The sequence below is a fragment of the Anthonomus grandis genome, chromosome 9 (genome assembly GCF_022605725.1).
Source record: "Anthonomus grandis grandis chromosome 9, icAntGran1.3, whole genome shotgun sequence".
Taxonomy (NCBI): Eukaryota; Metazoa; Arthropoda; class Insecta; order Coleoptera; family Curculionidae; genus Anthonomus; species Anthonomus grandis.
This window is the reverse complement of record NC_065554.1, coordinates 21,022,019-21,039,898: the sequence shown is the minus strand read 5'-3', so window position 1 is coordinate 21,039,898 and position 17,880 is coordinate 21,022,019. Positions and strand designations below refer to the sequence as shown.

General features: G+C 28.0%; 1 protein-coding gene across 1 annotated transcript in view; it reads left to right on the top strand.

Moving 5' to 3' along the window:
- Window positions 1–3,318: 3,318 nt before the first annotated feature.
- The window catches only part of LOC126740559 (neuroligin-4, Y-linked-like), a 326,504-nt gene continuing 311,942 nt past the window's right edge, over window positions 3,319–17,880 (top strand). Inside the window, exon 1 of the mRNA XM_050446644.1 lies at window positions 3,319–3,704. The gene's annotated coding sequence lies outside the window, so the exon portion shown is untranslated. The remainder of the gene's footprint in view (window positions 3,705–17,880) is intronic.

Here is a 17,880-nt window from a genome sequence, read left to right as displayed (position 1 = left end):
TCAATTTCCTCTCTTAATCCGGTTAAAAAAACTTCTCCCCGGCTTGCGCACACAAAACTTACACTTTAAAACACTTTAAATATTATTAAAAAGTGTCATCTCTCATCCCTATATCCCTATATAATATCCATAAAACAGGAAACTCCTGTAAATGGATTAATTCTTGTAAAAGCTACAAGAATTAATTCGTTGGGAAAGATTGCAATGATTTTTAAGTTTTAGTTAATCTGAATATATATTTCGTTAATTATATTTGACAATTAAACTATGAAGATTTTTCAAGCGATTCAAAAATATTGCATTACTTCCAGAAGGTAAGCGGTATACATTGATCAGTGTAAATTGTTATTTTTATTGTAAACATTTTTTTGCATTACTCCAAAACTATTAAAAAACAAATTCAATTTATTAAATTTGATAAAGTTGTGAATGTAATGCCCAACACCTCTACCGCGTACTATATTGTATAATAAATGTATAACCTGGCAAATTAAAGCATGCAGATGTTAGTGCAATGAATTCAAAAGGGTTCTTTAACATTGGTATAAAAATCCATCAAACTCTGTATTTATAGACCTATAATTTAAATAACCAACTGATAATTTTTCTAAGAAGTAAAGATCATTCTCCATAAAATCTTTGCAATTTGACATTGGCCATAATAGAATAAAACATTCTTTAGTTATTGCTTCACATAAACAATAAACCAAGGTGTACAAAAAAAATGCAAATGGTTGACGCACCTCAGCTCATTTGGTTTTAATATTTTTATTATTTCTTTCCTAACACATTCTTTGTATTTCCATATTAAATAGGTAAATGAGCCATAGTCAAAAACTCTGTTAATATACTTTATTGTAATATTATTATAATTAAAAAATAATTTTGAATAAAAAAAATATTTCAATCACGGTGGTAAAGTAAGGAATAAATTTAATTTCTCGTAAATATTTTTTTATATTGCTCGAATTCTTCATTAGATTTTTCATAGAGCATGTGCTATACCTAAAATAAAGCGTTTTGGAGTTATTTTCATTCAAAATTTGAACATTTAATAATTAGGCATAGCACTATAGTCAATAGTTATCACCGTTGACAGTCTTTTATTTTCAGTCTATTTTCGATTTTTTATACTAAGTACATTAATATTATATTATTATGCGGGTTACTGGTAATCAAGTTAGAACGCAGAAGTTTACGAGTTATTTAATCAAAAAACCCTAATCTCTTACCAATATCGCAATCGACAGTTGAATCTTGAATCGTGTGAGCTTTTGCAAAATATATGTTTGCAGATTTCAAATTTAGTAAAAATATACTTTTTTCTGCTTGAATGATGGCGTAAATATTGACAACTATCGATACTGGTCCGATGTTAATCCATACTGGATGATGGAAGCACAAACACAATTCAATCGAAAAATCAACCTGTGGGCTGACGTTGTTAATGACATTATTATCGGGCCTTTCTTCTTTGAAGAAAAATTTACAGGTCAAAGACACCTAAATTTTCTAGATAAGGAAGGTGTTCCCGCTCTAGCTACCCTTATTGCCGAGATCGAAAGTCCGGATTTGCAACATCATGATATCTGGTTTATAACAGGATGATGCTCTCCTCCATTTTGCTGTGGAAACTCGAACTTGCACGACACTTTCCTAAACAGGTGCAATGGAAAGAGCGGTGTTATTGAGTGGCCTTCAAGATCACCCGATCTAATATCACTAGACTTTTTTCCATGAAGATACCTTAAAATAAGACATCCGTCAAGAAATACGTCGTGTACCGTCCGAAACGGCTTGAAATGTGCAGCAGGAATTTTAGGATCGATTAGGCTATTGTCAGTTGACTAATTTAACGTATTAAAAATTATATTATTTTGCTTTTTTTTATGACCCTTTTCAATTTTCAAATTTTGAATTAGAATAACTTTAAAACACTTAGTTACATTACAGCACATGCTACTTAGAAACTGTTAAGAATTGCAATAAAAAAATTGGGTTGCAGTTTGAAAAAAAAATTTTAGGAAAACTTTTGAACACTCACTGTATTTTTTTTTTTTTGGTAAAATATACCTCGAAAAAAATTAAATCTATGGGTTCGAGCGATTTACAATTTTTTTTTATGAGGTATTGAATTTATTTCTTACTTTACGACCAACCTGTATTTATCTGTACGTAGAAATCATAAGTAAGGAGTTAAAAATGGAAATTAGTTTAGCTTATATAAAAAAACAATCCTTATATGGTGGTTGTATAGCTCATTAAGTTACTATTCAATATAGCTTTGAAGATGATTTTTTCTATTCACAACACAATAGCAAGTCAGTCATCCTTAGAAAATAACAAATAGAGCCGAGAAGGAAATTGAAAAAAAAGCTCTTCACTACATAAAATAAAATTATAAACTCACCTCGTCAAAAAAAAAAAAACGACCGACTTAAGATTGATTTTTAATTAAATAAACGATCAAACTTAAGAATAATTTTTAATTAAATATTTTATTTGATTGCACGGATTGTATACCTAATATTACTGACATCTACAATATTATTTTACAATGTTAACTATCCCAATTTTCATCAAAAATAAGTAATTTATATATATTTTATGCGCTATTTGTTTGAGTCCCGATGAGCTTCTTGAATGCTTGCTTCTTGAGCCTATTTGTGGATGTTGTATAAGCATTTTAAGGAACTAATGATTAAAAACTCCCTCACAAAGGTGCTTTATTAGCAAAAATTTGGTTTCGCGTCTACTGTCAGTAGAAATGAACCACAGCTGGCCTGAGTATTGTGGTAATTTTGTGGTTTTTGGGAATATAAGATAATAAAGATATCAGATATTTAAATTCAATTTTCAATCCTGCTTAAGATCTGTTGCAAAAATGGCGGCCACTTCCTTGATACCAGCATTTAGTTTCTGATCACTCGCTTGGCACTTCGTATTATTCCAGGTCCACAAAAACTAAGAAAACAATTTCTTAATTTAATTATTCTAAACTTACAATTATTAACTATTTTATCACTTTTTTTATTTCACTTACAATAATTATTTTAAGTATATTTTAAACATGTATTAAAGAGAGTTTCTCATTTTATATATAATAGTTAATTTTGTTATAGAAGTTAATAGAATAGTGTAATTAATTTCAACAACCTATTAAAATTCACTATTTTTAACATACTATATCATCGACATAAAAAAAAACAACAACCAATACACGTGCCCTTAGACCGACACCCCCCCACACTAAAATGTCATGCTCGAAATGTAACGATTTTCCGAGCGTTCGACGCGCCCCTACAGTGAAAATTCGAAACTAGTCAGTGTCCTTTGGACATCCAAGGGAATCTGGGCTTTCCTTTTCTCAGTTTCCCTCACCCGGTCTGCTAAAAACGTCGAATATGTTCGGGCAAGATCGCGAGAGTGTACGGACATAACCGAAAGCGAAAAAACTATGGTTTTAAGGGTACTTTAATAAAAAACAATATTGGTGGCCACCCAAAAGTGATCTTTACATTTAAGGCTTTTAACTAGTCTGACTTATGTGCTTCTATTTTCTTCCAGATTGAATAACTTCAAGGAATAGCGAAAAGGGAGGTTATAGTTAACCAAAATACTGAGATAGTGTTAAAACAGATAATTTGTAGTGTACCGTAGTGTTGTTAATCTTATTATTAAGGATCAACCTTAGTTTATTTAAGGTAAGTGTATTTAAAATTAGCTTTAATTGAAGGAAATAAAAATTAAAGAGCCAGATGAGAGCAAAGGCTTCTGGATAATTACTGAGTAATTTGTTGCTTTAATTAACTAAATTGCTCTTAAAACGAAATGTTAAAAAGAAGATCAAAAAAGCTCCGTAGCAATTAAAGTGAAATGGTTAGCAAGATAAACCTTATTTTTATAAAATAGAGTAGTGGTAAATATGGAAATATTAGCACTACTAAAATAGTTTATTAATTAAATCTTAATATAAAATCAAATCTGAAAATAAAAGAATATGATATTTCTAATACGTATTAAAAATATATTTAATAATCTATATTAACTTTTGTTTACGTATACCATTGATCTATAAGGAAGGTTTTATTTGAATTTAAAATTAGGAAAATATTGAATATATTATTTTTATTTTATTTTAGATTTTTATTATAAAATATTTACTATAATAAATCAATAAGTTTTGTAACAATGAGAAATTTTAAATCAATATAAGATGCTACTATATTTAATTTAATTTATTAAACAGTTAAACGAATGTGTTTCGCAAGGATTGAATAATTTATTTTGACTAATAACATTTTATTTATAATACTTATTTCTTTTCATTTTTTACATCACCATTAAATAAAATACAAACAACACGTTCAAGTACCCGTGGATATAAAAAGGGAATAAATATCAAATGGTGTATTCTGCCTATTTAAGTTATGCATAAGGTTAAATGGGAAAGCAAATGATAAAGAGTATGTTATTAAAAGTACTCTTTGCTTTAAGAAGTTTCAATTACTACTCTTAACAGACTATTTAGAAATTAAAACTTAATTATACACATTGGTTCATCGCAAACATTTTAGCAAAATATATGGCTTGCAAAATCCTTAGACCCGTATATTTTTGTCTTAAGAGAAAGATATTTAGAAATAAATTCTATCGCTATAACTTTCTTCTTGGCGACACTCATTCATTCCTTATATATCACCACTTATTTCTTCAAATAGAACTGAGTATTTTAGAAGTGCGGAGTATACATGGGCTACTCTATGCAGATCTTTGTGTGCATAGAAACTTAGATACTTACATAATAATGCAGTTATTATAAACTTAATGCTAGTGAACAAATAGTCATTACTTGCAGTGGAGTCATAGTTTAAGGTAAGGAGATTGAGAAACGCAAGAGCTGAAATATTTGCCCTACAATCAACAGATCTAATTTTTCCAGACAATTTTATACTAACAACCACAGTCTTACACCAACTACTGACTCAAATTTTTTACATTCATGCTGCAAAAGCAATAAACTCATTGCTCTCTTGGAAATACTAAAATTTAATAAAGCTAAACTAGAACAACAACTATTACTATGTTAATGATCAAATACATTATTCCTGTACTCGCTTTTTTAACTCACCGTGTTTTAACTCTTCATATTTTTTTAATACATTATTCTTACCCTTTACAATTTTCTTTTATATAGTACTCATTGCTTTCCTTCACAATTTGCTAATCATTGTGTTGGCGGCGATTTTTGTTATGTTATTCGCAAACCTTTTATTTTCCTCTTTTTTGCAATACACCATCAGGTATCCTGGTAATTTTAGAACTTTTCAATATAGATGTCACCTAGGTTTGAGTTTAGTATTTTCTTTATCATACTATTCAATCCAATAATTGTGCAAATTTTAAAAATTTGTAAGTGTGACTTATATTAATTTTAAAATCTCTTTTGTGTTTTCTTGTTTCTTGTTTCTTTATTCAAGAACAATTCACTTTAGTAAGTCGCTTATAATGAAAAAGTGGAGGGAGATTAAGTGTGTTTTTATTTTACCTTAAGTTAATATTTGTTCTGGAATAATTTTCATAAGTTTTTGATTCTTAGGCATCTCTTAATATTTAACCTGTCCGAAAACTTTTGTGGTTATTTAAAATCTGAATTTATTTATACCCTCTTTTTTAAACTACATTTATTTTTATAAGATATTTACGCTTATCAAAGATAAAATAGTTTACCATATCCATTTAAATTATGCATATGAAATATTTAACGTATATGGATATAGCTGTAAAGTGAATGATAATATTAAAATCATTATTTGCATATAGAAAGTCTTACTACTTTACGAGAAATTTTGGTTTAGTATACTTATATGAAACTCGACTAAAACCCTTTTACTTCGATGACTTTCTGAAGATTATACAACTCACTTTAAACGAAAACGTCTTCTCCAAATTACTAATATATTTTATATTTTAAGCAAGCGTGAGTAAATTTACCAATAAAGGTTCCTGTTGGTGATCTATTATGCTTAGTAATGAGTAAAATTAATACTATTTATGGCGTTGCTTTGTATCGGATTATGGAAATGTTATTTTACATTGTTGTATTTCTAGAGAAGATAGAGCTTTGATACCTTTTTTTCAAATTTATTAATATTATAATTCCAACGTAGAAGAATTAAAATTATTAATTCTGGAATAATACAAATTTACCAAAAAAAACCTTTCTTGAAATCAGCATATATTTTAAAAAACTAAAAAGGTTAAGAGCTTTATACGGCATATTTTTGATTTGTCTGATGAAAAACCGTATGAAATATAAAAATGGCATTATGCTCATTTAAGTATGCATAGCCATTGTTAAATTATCACATACTAATATTGGTATTTAGAATTAATTTAGAGCCGTGACTTTATTATACCTAAATACCATTGGTTTCATATACTTAAATATTTATAATTGTTATGCAAGGTAAAGTAGGTTATACTTGTTTTTATATAAAACTGATTTCATCATCATGCGGATTTAATGACCTACTTAGATATTATTAGGCCAACATGGATTAGCCATATGTAACCATAATTGGTATTGATACTTGGATAGTGGGTAAAAATTATTTGTAAAGATATGATTTTTTGGAATCAGTATTAAGAAAGTTATTAATAGAGCTAATGTGATTTGCAATAATGGATTACTATAATTAAAATTTAATAGCAATTGATATATTTTTTATTAGGAATTTCCATCGAAAGGAGCTTTAATAAGTTGGTAAATTTTAGATTTTGGTTTAAGATGAAAGCAAAAAACCAAAGAAGCTGATTTATTCACAAAATATTAAAAAGATATATAAGAGTTTTAAGGATAAATCACGATATATTATTTTAATAATATTAGAAAATTAAAAGTAAAGTATTCGTTTTTATGATTCATATTGAAAGAATTTATAATATTACAATAGATTAAAAATTATATGTAAATTATTAGCAAATATTTTGAAAATATGTTGTAGATATTGCTAACAGAGATCAACGGTTCTTCTAAAGAATAAAAAAACCTAGTTCAGATAACTGGCATTAGTATTACTCGTTGTTTATTTAAGTTTTTTCACATTTTACCATTCTCTATATACATATAAAAAATAAAATATTGTACCTTCATAAAATTTATATATTTTTTCTACTGCAGATTTAGTGACTTTAAAAGAATATATAAGGTAGTGCATCCCATCCATTTATATTATGCATAATATAAAGAATGAAACGGAATAAATGATAATTCATTCATTGTGTTTTGGAAGTAGCACTTACATGAAGAAAATCTTTCCTACTTTTAGAACTTAAATTAAACCAAAGCTACTGAAAAAACTTAGGTTTTCCTAAGATAAGTCAAATATATATAAACATACTTACTAAAATATAATTTGGTTTATTTATTTTTCAATTCTTTTTTTGTGTTATTAGGAATAGGAGATAAATCTTAAATTTAAAAATTCTAAATTAATGGCAAAGTTTTGTAGAAAGGCAAAACTATAAATCATTACGGGTTAACAAAAATATACCAAAAAGATTTCCATTTAATTCCTTTTAAACTTTGAAGCTATACCAAGCACATAATGGTTAATAATGATATATGAACAGTTGCATTTGGGCTTGTAGCCAAATTAAATTGATTAATGATGATTGCATCGAGCGATGTGCTGTAATTTCGTCATGTGCCACTTCTAAATTGAATAGATTTATTTTCGAATAAATAGCACAACAAAGACGGTTGGTAAATCTGTTGCAGGATATCGAGAGCAGATTTTAAACAAATGCGTTTTTTACGATAGTTAATAAATAAAAAAAAGGGTTCTTAGAGTCATTATGCCAAAATTGTACTATTTTCAAAAGTTGCTTATTCATAGAAATTTACGATTATTTATGTTGATTTACAATAAAATAAAATTTATCTCTGTAGAGAGTAGCATTACGCTAATTAAGCTCTGAAAAAGAAAAATAGATTTAAAATCCATTTTCTTTTATTTTAACTCCAAAAACACTTTACTTCTATATTGCGAATTTCATATAAACATCTTCGGCGTTTTAGCAGCACAACAACTTTTTTCTAATTGATTAGTTTTAATTGATCCACAGTAAAATAAAGTGATTTAAATTAAAAAAGTTAGCTAATATTCATTTAAGTTATGCGTAAAATAAAATCTTTTTTAAAATAATTAATTGTGTTAAGGCAAAGCATGGTTTTAATTTCGGTAAAGAAGAGTTACGATAAGACCTAATATAAGTGGATAAGAACACAAAGGCCGCTGCTCTTCTCTACTCAAAGCAATAGACAAGACGTGTCAAGTGATATGGAGTTTTCTCCTTACAAATTTTAATTAAAGAGCAAGGAAAAGTGCTGTTCTAAAAAATTTGATTTTCTTAAATTAAAGCAATAAGATTTTTAGTATTACATACATACATAGAATTTCTTTGCGTAAGAAACGTAAATATCTTTTGATTGTGTTATTTTCTTCAAGAAATTCGTATGTTTTAAGTCTATTTTTGATAGTTATTTTTTTTTAATTTTTCAACTAAATTAATCTTTTTGCTTCTACTTCTAACTTGTTCCTAAAATATCTTTTATTTTAAAATTTAAAAAATCTATTTAAATATTCTAAGTGAATTTACTACAGTTAAAAAATGGCAATTATTAAGAAAACGTATCCATATACGTTATGGACAAAAAAGCTATAAATAAATTTTTATTTGTAGTAAACAATAAACAGCCTGTAAAATGCTTAAGGCAGTAACTAAACTCATATCACTATTTTATTTTTATAGCAACATTCTATTATTTAGCCGAGTAAATACCACAAAGATGTCATAGGATTATACAAACAGCATTCTTAATGATCTTTCGAGAATCTCTACGTGGTAGAGAAATGAGTCTGTTATATATTTATTCTGCTTCTCCAAATGTGGTTTGATATACAAATTGGAAGCCAATTGCATAATAAATAAAGCCATAAAATGCCACCCCAAAAACAATACCCGAGTCTCTCTACAAGAACAATTTACCCTTTAAGACAAAACTGAATAATTATTTTACAAAGATTAAGTCTGAGAATGACGTACCACTAACCGGCCATTTGTCTTTGCATCTTTAGGGGTCGACGGTCTTCTTAATGTCTTTTGGTCTTTGATAAGATTATCCTTTGGCATAAAAGGGAATATGACTGGAAAGATAAATGATGGAAAATAATGATTCTTAGAGAGTAAAAAAGTATTGTTGACCCAAATTGAAGGCCACTTGGATCTGACAAAGCTTTTAAATTTCATTTAATTTTTCCTCAGTATCTTTTGTCTTAGCTTAAAGTTTTTTAATGTTGCATTTTTATCTAGTTATAATTGTCGAATATTTTCTTTTTGAGTACCTGATATACTAAAATTGATGTTGATCAAAATTACCTATTTAGATATTTTAATTGTCTGTGGGTATACTCAACACTTTGGTATGAAGTAACTTATACAGTATTTGAAGAAATATATTAAAAACTAAAAATAGTACAAGGGCGTTCAAGCCTCATTTCACCAAAAGCCTTAATTCTACCTTCTATTCAATTTTAGATCGTTGTGATATTATATGAGCCGAATATTTGGAAATGCGAAAGAGATCAAATTTTTGAGATATTTATTGTTTCCTAATTTTATAGATGATGACACAGCTAAGACCCAAATCTTTCATTAAAATAGTACTTGCAAAAAAGATCGGAATAAAATAAACTACACTTTTCATTTTCATTATAAATCAGAACCCAATTTTGCTGCTGCTTTTCCTCTCATCCCGTTCTTGTATCCCATATTGAGTTTTGCCACTTCAATAATCTCAGGCTTTTATCGGGAATCCCAAGGGGTCCTAACCCCGATCTTTTCCACGAAATAAAATTTGGCTGTAAAACTTAAAACGCAAGGAAATGTCGCCGATTCCGCCGAAAGCCGCAACAATGCCCATTAAGGGAAAACTTCTTGGCGAAGCTAATTCTAGCAAAATGCATACAAAAGGCCATCCTGTCGCTGCTTCCAGAAATTACCACTTAGAAGTTATAGTTTTCCCTCGCGAATCGCTTTCAAGGGTTCCGGTTTTAAATTCTAGAGGGGGTTGAAAGCTGGTTTACCTAATTGTTTTTTGATTGCATACACAGTATTGGGCGCCAATTTTTCGCACGATTTTATACTTTTTAAACTATTTCAACATACCAATTATTGAAATATGAATAACTAAATTAAATCCATTTTTTTACTACTAAGTTGCTGTTTTACTTTACAAAAAACTAAATCCAAGTTGAGTTTAAAGTCATTACATTAATTTATTGCACGACGATAAATATTATCTAGTCGAAGCCTTCTGTTTGCTATCTTAATAAACAAAGGAGAAAAAAGGGCTCAAACAGCTTGTTGCAAACAAAATTTTCGCGAGTATAAAACGGAATAAGCCCCTTTGAGGACTCAATTTTCGGAGCACGCCTCCTTTATGATGGAAGCCTTCGTTTTATGGAAAGGAAATTTCGCGCTTACGGGTTTTGAAATAATTAACTTTCCTTTAAAAAAAATCTAATGCAACATTATGATAATCTCTATAACTAAATTCTTACAGATTGCCTTTATATTATTTATATTACTTTATATTATTAAGAAATATAAGAATACGTTTGATGGATAAGTTAATCTCAATAAACCCCTAAAATATATTATTTAAATTTAGGGATGCAACATATTGTATGGCAATTTTTTTTTAAATTACAAATATTATAAGTTGAAAAGTTAATAAGTCAAAGTAAAGGATTTAGTCAATTATCACCTAGACTATATCCAAAAACTGAAATTACATAAGGAAGATCAAAATTCCTAATAAAAAAGATATGTAAGTAAAAAAGCAAAAATTAATCTCTAATTACTATTTAATAAATACTGTTTAGTACTATACAGGGTGTCCGGAAAAAAAAAGGCCCATCCGCCGGCCACATATAAAGTGGACCAAAATAATGCGTTTTTCGTTATGGCATTTTTTAATTGGGTGCTTGGTATTCAATATACAGGGCGTCAAAATAAGAAATATAAAATTGATTTTTTGAAGTAAGTCGAGTGTTCCATAAGATATTAAATTAAAATTTGGTGTGAGGGGGTTTTTTAGACCGAGAAATTAAAATCCGTTTACGGATTTGCTATATCTTGCAGAGGGCGCGACCTGCGGTATATTGCATGTGTTAAAAATACCAAAACTTTTTTGTACCCCTGTATAATAAAGTTCTAGTAAAAAATTTTAATTATCCAATCTTTTCTTGTAAAAAAAGTATTCTTAGTAGATGTCGGCCTGACAATCTGATTATTAGATATCTTAATTTAATAATCAAGATACTTCTTTCTAAACAAATTGGCTGACCTCGGGCACCAGTAACTCTTTACGTACCTAGTATCAAATTTAAACGCTTCTGACGCTCTTCACAAGTTTCTCAATTACTCCTAAAATAAATTTAAAAAAGAGATCTTGGTCAAAGTCGCTACGAGCCAGCGTTTTCGAGATTTTTGGAATTAAAATAATAAATGCATTACATTAACGTTATAGATTCGAGATATCATCAGCTTTAAATATGGAATTTGGAGTTTTTATTTACTATTCAATGCTCTTTTGAAAGTTTAAAATAAATGTCATTATTTTATTAAGTTTTATTTTATATTTTTTTGTTGCAAAATATTTTTTATTTAGTGAAAAAAAAATTACCAAAAGTTTTTACGACAAATATCTACTTTTAAAAAAGCCACTTGGTGGAACATAAGTTACAACAATTGTTTAAAATGTGAACCCCTAACTGCAATACAGGCCTCTATTCTACGACGTAAACCATAATGGCTGATAGACCAAGAAATGTACCCTTTTCCGAAATGGCGGATATGGTTTTGATGTTTGGTAAGTTTTAAATATTGTTGTAAATAGTAATTTCCTTTCAATTCTCAAATAGAAAAATGCGACTCCAATGCTAGTTTATAAGCTATATAGCCGCTAGATGCTATGCCAAGATATTCCCAAACCAATTTCATTCCAAAAGAAAATATTTTTTAAATTTGATTAACATTGATGAGAAATATTGGGTAAACCGAGACATATAATATTTTACGTCAACAACTTCACCCATTATATCTTCAAAAGGTACAGGGTCTTTTACCCGACGATCCCGAGGCAAAACTTGCTTTTTGTAGATGGTTATGTGAAATGATTAATAGATATCTGGATTTTATAAGGGCGATTCTGTTTACTGACGAAGCCACGTTCACGAGAAATGGCATGACAATTATCCATAACGCACACATATGAGTTGAAGAGAATCTAGGACCATGTGGGTGCAGGTGTTGTGGATACCTTCCTTTTAGGACCTGTCATTTTACCAGGTTATTTGATTAGTGATTCATTTATGTTGTTTCTCCAAGAAATACTGCACGATTTGCTTCTAAATATAAGACAAAATCTTTGGTTTCAACTCAACGATTCTCCGGCTCATTTTGCTACAGATGTTAGGAACTACTTACATCAAGTATTTCCTAATCACTGGATTGGTCGGGGTCGAGATGCTCCGGTTCCGTGGTCACCTCATTCGCCTTTGGATTTTTTAGTCTGGAGATGTATGAAAGACTTTGTGTATATGGTTCCGATTTTAAATAAGGATCATTTAAGGGAAAGAATCATTGCAGCTGGAGAGCATTTCAGATTGAAACCAAATATTTTTCAAAGCCTTAGATTTTTTTTAATAAAGAAGGCTCGTATGTGTATACAAATGAATGGAAATCACGTAGAACAAATAATTTAGGGTTATTTTTCTATGATTTTTATTATAATAAGTAATTTAGCATAAATTTAGAAAAAATATTTTTGTTAACTTATTAAAATGGATCTAGATTTTAAAATTAAGATATCTAATAAACGGACTCTCAGGCCGACATTTATTAAGAATACTTTTTTTACAAGAACATATTGGATAATTAGAATTTTTTATTAGAACTTTATTATACAATGGTACAAAAAAGTTTTGGTATTTTTAACACATGCAATATACCACAGGTGGCGTCCTCTGCAAGATATAGCAAATACGTAAGCGGATTTCAATTTCTCGTTCCAAAAAACCCCCTCACACCAAATTTTAATTTAATATCTTATGAAACACTCGACTTACTTCAAAAAAACAATTTTATATTTCTCATTTTGACGCCCTGTATATTGAATACTGAGCGCCCAATAAAAAAATGGCATAACGAAAGTCGCATTACTTTGATCCAATTTATATGTGGTCGGCGGATTGGCCTCCTTTTTCCGGACACCCTATATAACAATTACTATCAACTATATATAAATAAATATCAACTTTTCCATAAAAAACTAAAGTTTTAAATACTTACTTTCTGAGGATCTAACGTATATAATACAATAGTTTAAATCCAAGAAAATTTGTACGTGTTAAAGGCAAATCTTTAATATTATGATATGTCGAACATATTAAAAACAAATTGTTTTTATTTTAGAAGAACAAAATCTTAAGAAGTCATTTAAAATGCCCAATTTTTGGGACAATTTCTGAAAAACTCCATGTTAAATATAAAACATTTTATATCAGAAATTCTATGTGTATAAAAAATGTTTAATTGAATTTAATAACTAGAGTTGAACGTAATAAAATAAAATTGAATTTATTATAGTTCAAGAAAATCTTGAAAATTTCGTAATCCAAAATATTGATTGAAACTTTGACATTTTGTCATTAAAATGTCAAAGTTTTTTTATTACTTTAAAAATTATTTAAAATATTTTAAAAAAAAATATAATAAATTTATGGTTTGACTAAAAATAAATGTATAATTGACAAATTTTCAAGAAAATTTTTTTTTTAATATTCTCTAAAATAATCAAAAATATGAATCAAATATTTTCGAAAAACTATTTTATTTATTTTTTAAAGTATAAGTCTAAGAAAAGAATATTTTTTAAATAAAAATATTTAGTCACAAAAAGAAATGCAAGTCTGAGTCGCTTAATTTAAATTAGAAAGAGTTACATAATCCTTAACACCAGATAATGAAAACTGTTATTAAGTCTAATTAGCTGTTTTTCAAAAAAATATTTAATTTAAGAATTTATAGCTTGCTGAGATGATGAGAAGAAAATTAATCTCATAAAATTTCACCAATAAAAAATACTTTGCCATAAATGGAATATAAAGACCGTAAAGAAGTTTGACACTTTTAAAAGGAAGGCTTAAATTTCTAATAAGTATATTTTGAACATTTAATATTTTTTTATAAATATTAACAAAAAACAACACTCGAATTAATTTTAAAAAATAAGTCCTTTTTCAAAATTATGTTCATTTTTTCGAAAACATAACTGATTTTATATAGTAAAATATACTAAACTGAGACAGGAATCTCATAGGTAAATATAATATAGAATAGTGTCAGATATAATAACATGATCTAATTATATAATTTGGTATACCAAGTTAAAATAAAAACCTTAAACCTACAGTCTTAAGTTAATGTAGTATTTATGGTAACATGTTTCGCTCTAAGGGCATCATCAGACCGGATATTCATACTATAAATATTGTGTTGAAACGTATCCATACTTGAATCACGAGATTTATAAAAAAAAAAGCTGATACTAAAAGAGAAGAGGTCGAAATTAGTACTGGAGTTCATGAACCTCTAACTTGTCATACAGGTGCTTCTTTCAAGCATCCTGCAGAGAAATTTGACAGGGGATCTGGTCAGCTTAAATATTTATTAAAATTCTGACTCCCAAGAGGTTGCCAAAGAAGGGCAATTGTCGTTATAGGCTTTATTGGTTGCTTTCAAGGTTAATCACCACCACCAGAAATTATCCTAGAGTAATTGCCACTTTTGTTGAAGGGATTTTAAGAAAGGGCACGTATCACGTTGTCGTTTAAATTAAACAATTAGATTTTTAGTTTCCAATTTAGTTTTTACTTGTGGTTTTTTGTTTTAAAATTTTTTTAACCCTTTAATTGTATATTCTTCAATACTTTACCCCACAAAATCAAATAATTCTATCATGAATTAATTATAAAAAAAAAATAAGCGATAACTTTGTTGATCAATTTGTTATCGCTTAATATAAGAATATTACATATCCCTTTTTACATTTAGAGGATCAATTTTTCTCATAAATAGTAAATGTTAAAGTTTATAAGTTTCATAATAATAATAATAATAATAATAATAATATATTAATAAATTTCTTTCTATAATATTATTATATTAATAACATTAATGAGGTTCTTACTTATGGTCAGCATGCCCTGTGCTCTAGACCTCACCAAATATTCTAATATTTGCACAGCAATACACTATTTACCTATATTTATAATTTAAATAAAGAAAAATTATTAAATTTAACGCAGTTACAATTAATAAAAACATAGAATGTAAACTACTTTACAATATTATATTTTGAAGCAGTAATACTTAATTTAAAAAAAACCCGACAAACGTCATTCAAGGATTTCTTACATACGCTCAATATGTAGATACATTTATCTTAAACCAGCACAACATAAAGTAAGGCAATAATCTCAACCCAAGACTTAAACGACAATAAAAGCCGAGCTGAAAACTTCGATAAGTCGAATCCCGGCAGCGATAAAACTTTTATAGATACCGTATCTTTTGTGTCTTGTCCCCCTGTATCTATGATTTTTCCCATTGCTCGTTGACAGATTATTATTTCGGCCGCGCAGATACACGAAAAATAAATTTTCTCATTTTTCGAGGTAAAGGGGGCATTTTCACGATAAAGCCCATCGGGATAAATTGGTGATAGTTTTTTCCTTTTATTTAGGAAAGAGGGTATTGTTGTCTCCTGAGATGCGGAAGGAAACGATAAATACGATAATAAGAACATCTTTGGAAGGGTCTTATTGGTGGTTAATAGGAAATATTGAAACACGTGTAATTGACTTATATCGGCTATCTTATTAAATATTAATGTTACTTGAATGTGCCTTAGTGGAACCAAAGATGGAATTTAATTTTATTGTTAATAACTAGGGATTAAGAATCAATAATAAATATAATATTGTTATGTATATTTGATTATATATTTTTATATAAATATATTATAAATGTGCTTGCTGAGATGTTACTATGGAAATTTTACCTCGAAACTGACTAGAATACACAAAATGGTCCCTTAATGACATTCAAATTAGCAGGTTCTAAATTATCTTTATTAAACAAAAAAACCAAAACTGAAATTCTCATTAAAAATATAAAAGAAAGAAAATGAAGTTTGTGTTAGTGTCAATCTTTGTTGAAACTTTTATAAATTGATGCCATCGATATTTACGATATTATTAGTCAAAATTATAAATAAATACAAAAAAATTCCTTTTAAATTAATTATTAGAAAACAATGGGTAAATTGCTTCTTAATCATTTCTAACAAAAGCTTATGTATTTCGAAAAAATTCCTATTTTGAAAATTATAGCATGTTTTATCCAACTTTTCTACACTTTATTTTTACAAAATAAAATAAATAGTTTTTTTACTGTGGTGTTGTTACAACTTTACAAAAGTAAAATTGTAACAATGATTTTTCTTAAGTCAATATCAAACAAAAATTCCAAATTCAATACAATTAAAATATAGCTTATAATTGAAAAGTAATTTGACAATCCTATTAGGATGTATAAGATGCAACAATTAATAATTTTCTTTAATTTTGAATAAAAAAATACTGTTAAATTTCGATTCTTTTTTCTGAAAATAATTTTTTATATCCTCTTTGATATGAAAAAAATATAAATTTAAACTAAAAACAGTTTACACTTGATAATGGTTAGAGATATCGACCAACTGAAACGTTGTGTTAAATTTTAAAGTAAAGGCATTGCAAGGTCTAAGATTTAAACATTACTACAATGCTAATATCTACCACCATCAAATTTAAATTTCCAAATTGGCCTTGGCTTTTCTATCAGAAAATGTAGGCTTTTTATGTTTGAGGTAAGAGACCTAGGTACTTTGGACCTAACTGCTGCAATCTAGATCCTATTTGAGTAACCCTCAATCCAGAGCTAGGAATGTTGATAAAAGTTTAAAAAAAACTAGGGGTACCTAGTGAAATAGCTTAGAAAATGAGGGTTTTTTTCTTTTAGCTAGTTAAATTTAGTTTTTTTCTGCCTATAGAGTTTCTGCCAGTTTTGCAGGCCTAGAGTTTCTGCCAGTTTTGCAGGCAGTTAAGTTATATTAATTTTAGGTTCTTAATTTTAGTAATTGAGGTTATTTAAATGCATTTTTTAAAATTTTCCTGACAGTTAACGCTACTCTCACGAGATGTGTTTGGTAAAGAAATTAAAAATTAATTTTTCCAGGCAGTTGAATATAAGTCAAGTGAAGTTTTACCTTTTCTCTCAAGTAGTCAGATTAATCACTGGGTTGCATTTTAAGAAATTATAAACATTTTATGTTTATGTCAGAGCTCAGTTGGATTACGTTTCCATCATATGGTCACCTATATGGATGCCAAGAGCTGTTGGTGGAATATGTGCATAGAAGATTTTTTAAAATATTTGATCTTTAAACAGGAAAATATTAACCTGATATGTGGTACTAACTATAAGATTATAATTACCAGATTTTATAAAATTTGTTTAGCTCTTATTCTTAGTTTCTATACAAACTTTTACAGGCTAAAATGGATTCCTCTTTTTATTGCAATAAATAAATTCCCACGTTCTCCGTATATGTACTAGGTATCAACTTACCTTTTCTCACACTTATAAAAGATCAAAATTATTTTTTATATTCTGCTTGACTGTTTAAATAAAATATTTATTTAC